At 37.8% G+C, this 3,585-nt stretch overlaps 1 non-coding gene across 1 annotated transcript; it reads left to right on the top strand.

Annotated features, from left to right (window-relative positions):
- The first annotated feature begins 2,217 nt into the window (after positions 1-2,217).
- Positions 2,218-2,321, top strand: LOC112767575 (small nucleolar RNA R71). Its single transcript, XR_003185022.1, has one exon. It is a non-coding gene; the product is annotated as a small nucleolar RNA R71 (small nucleolar RNA).
- Positions 2,322-3,585: the final 1,264 nt, after the last annotated feature.

Raw genomic sequence — 3,585 nt, 5'->3', positions numbered from 1 at the left:
TCCTGAGGTGTCAAGAAATACCACTCCTGCACCAAATAGGCATGTAAAATGCCTTCATGCATCATTCTGGCGTTCAAACGCCCATTGGTGCATGTTCTGGGCGTTAAACGCCCATGTAATGCATGTTTCTGGCGTTGAATGCCAGTTTCATGCTTGTTTCTGGCATTCAGCGCCAGATTGTCCTCTGTGTGCGCATCCTGGCGTTTAACGCCAGGTTGTTGCTTGTTTTGGGCGTTCAGCGCCAGAATGGTGCTCTGTTCTGGCGTTAAACGCCGGCCAGATGCACCTTCTGGGCGTTGAACGCCAGCCCGTGCGTCCTCCAGGGTGAAAAATTTTTTTTCTTCTGTTTTTGACTCTGTTTTTAATTTTTTTGATTTTTTCGTGACTCCTCATGATCATGTACCTAATTAAACACAAAAATAACACTAAAACAAAATAAAATAAAATTAGATAATTAAAATTGGGTTGCCTCCCAACAAGCGCTTCTTTAGTGTCAATAGCTTGACAGTGGCTCTCATGGAGCCACAAGGTGATCAGGTCAAATTAGTGTGTTGTCTCCACACCAAACTTAGAGTTTGGATATGGAATTTGAACACCAAACTTAGAGTTTGGTTGTGGCCTCACAACACCAAACTTAGAGTTTGACTGTGTGGGCTCTTCTTGACCCTGAACTGAGAGAAGCTCTTCATGCTTACTCTCTTTTGTCACAGAGGGATGGCCATGTGCCTTAAACACAAGGTAGTCCATATTCAATTGAAGGACTAATTCTCCTTTGTTGACATCTATCACAGCTCCTGCTGTGGCTAGGAAAGGTCTTCCTAGGATGATGCATTCATCATCTTCCTTCCTAGTGTCTAGGATTATGAAATCAGCAGGGATGTAAAGGCCTTCAACCTTTACTAGCACGTCCTCTACTATTCCATAAGCTTGTCTCAAAGACTTATCTGCCAATTGTAATGAGAACAAGGCAGGTTGTACCTCAATGATCCCCAGCTTCTCCATTACAGAGAGTGGCATCAGATTTATCCCTGATCCCAGATCACATAGAGCTTTTTTAAAGCTCATGGTGCCAATGGTGCAAGGTATTAAGAACTTGCCAGGATCTTGTTTCTTTTGAGGTAGAGTTTTCTGAATCCAAGTATCTAGTTCACTAATGAGCAAGGGAGGTTCACTTTCCCAAGTCTCATTACCAAACAGCTTGGCATTCAGCTTCATGATAGCTCCTAAATATTGAGCAACTTGCTCTCCAGTGACATCTTCATCCTCTTCAGAGGATGAATAGTCTTCAGAGCTCATGAATGGCAGAAGGAGGTTTAATGGAATCTCTATGGTCTCTGTATGAGCCTCAGATTCCTCAGGATCCTGAATAGGAAACTCCTTCTCGCTTGAAGGACATCCCAGGAGGTCTTCCTCACTAGGATTTTCGTCCTCCTCCTTCCCTTTGCATTCGGACACTTTGATTAAATCAATGGCCTTGCACTCTCCTTTTGGATTCTCTTCTGTATTACTTGGGAGAATACTGGGAGGAGTTTCAATAACTTTCTTACTCAGCTGACCCACTTGTGCCTCCAAATTTCTAATGGAGGATCTGGTTTCATTCATGAAATTGAAAGTGGCCTTTGACAGATCAGAGACTATATTGGCTAAATTAGAATTATTTTGATCAGAATTCTCTGTCTGTTGCTGAGAAGATGATGGATATGGCTTACTATTATTCAGCCTATTGCGTCCACCATTGTTAAAGCCTTGTTGAGGCTTTTGTTGATCCTTCTAGGAGAAATTGGATGATTTCTCCATGATGGGTTATAGGTGTTTCCATATGGTTCACCCATGTAATTAACCTCTGCCATGGCAGGGTTCTCAGGATCATAAGCTTCTTCAGAAGCTGCCTCTCTAGTACTGTTGGCTGCATGTTGCAATCCATTCAGATTTTGAGAGATTATGTTGACCTGTTGAGTCAACATTTTGTTCTGAGCCAATATGGCATTCAGAGCATCAATTTCAAGAACTCCTTTCTTCTGAGGTATCCCATTGTTCACGGAATTCCTCTCAGAGGTATACATGAACTGGTTGTTTGCAACCATGTCAATGAGTTCTTGAGCCTCTTCAGGCGTTTTCTTCAGGTGAATAGATCCACCTGCAGAATGGTCCAGTGACATTTTCGAAAATTCAGAGAGACCATAATAGAATATATCTAACATGGTCCATTCTGAAAACATGTCAGATGGACATCTTTTGGTCAACTGCTTGTATCTTTCCCAAGCTTCATAGAGGGATTCACCATCTTTTTGTTTGAAGGTTTGAACATCCACTCTCAGCTTGCTCAGCTTTTGAGGAGGAAAGAATTTATCCAAGAAGGCAGTGACCAGCTTATCCCAGGAGTCCAGGCTATCCTTAGGTTGTGAATCCAACCATATTCTAGCTCTGTCTCTTACAGCAAAAGGGAAAAGTATGAGTCTGTAGACTTCAGGATCAACTCCATTCGTCTTTACAGTCTCACAGATCTGCAAGAACTCAGTTAAGAACTGATAAGGATCTTCAGATGGAAGTCCATAAAACTTGCAGTTTTGTTGCATTAATGCAACTAGTTGAGGCTTAAGCTCAAAATTATTGGCTCCAATGGCAGGAATGGAGATGCTTCTTCCATCAAACTTGGATGTTGGCTTTGTGAAGTCACCAAGCATTCTCCTTGCATTATTATTATTATTATTTTCGGCTGCCATGTCCTTCTCCTGTTCGAAAATTTCTGAAAGGTTATTTCTGGATTGTTGTAATTTAGCTTCTCTTAATTTTCTCTTCAGAGTCCTTTCAGGTTTTGGATCAACTTCAACAAGAGTGCCCTTTTCCCTGTTCCTGCTCATATGAAAGAGAAGAAAACAAGAAAAGAAAGAGGAATCCTCTATGTCACAGTATAGAGATTCCTTTATGTTAGTAGAAAGAGAAAGGGGAGAAGAGAAGTGTTAGTAATTAATTAATTAAATAGAAGGAGAAAAGAGAAGAGAATTTTCGAAAATAATTTTTGAAAAAGAGGTTAGTAATTTTCGAAAATCAAAGACAAAATACAATTAAAATTAAAATTTAAAACAAAAAGAATTTTTGAAAAAGAGAGGGAGAATTTTCGAAAATTAGAGAGGGAAAAGTAGTTAAGTGGTTTTGAAAAAGATAAGAAACAAACAAAAAATTAGTTAGTTGATTGAAAAGATTTGAAATCATAATTTGAAAAAGATAAGAAGATAAGAAGTTAGATAAGATATTTTGAAATCAAATTTTGAAAAAGATAAAATTTTTGAAAAAGATAAGATAAAAGATAAAAAGATAAGATAAAAATTTTAATAAAAAGATATTTTGAAAAAGATTCAATTTTTAAAATTACTTAACTAACAAGAAACTACAAGATAAGATTCTAGAACTTAAAGATTGAACCTTTCTTAACAAGAAAGTATCAAACTTCAAATTTTTGAACCAATCACATTACTTGTTAGTTAATTTTCGAAAATTAGATATAAAAGATAAGAAAAAGATTTTGAAAATATTTTGAAAAAGATTTTTGAAATTTTCGAAAATTATATAAAAAAATGAAAAAGA

This window comes from Arachis hypogaea, chromosome 2 (genome assembly GCF_003086295.3).
Source record: "Arachis hypogaea cultivar Tifrunner chromosome 2, arahy.Tifrunner.gnm2.J5K5, whole genome shotgun sequence".
NCBI lineage: Eukaryota > Viridiplantae > Streptophyta > Magnoliopsida > Fabales > Fabaceae > Arachis > Arachis hypogaea.
Note: the sequence above shows the minus strand (reverse complement) of the source record. Positions and strands in the feature narration are given on the sequence as shown.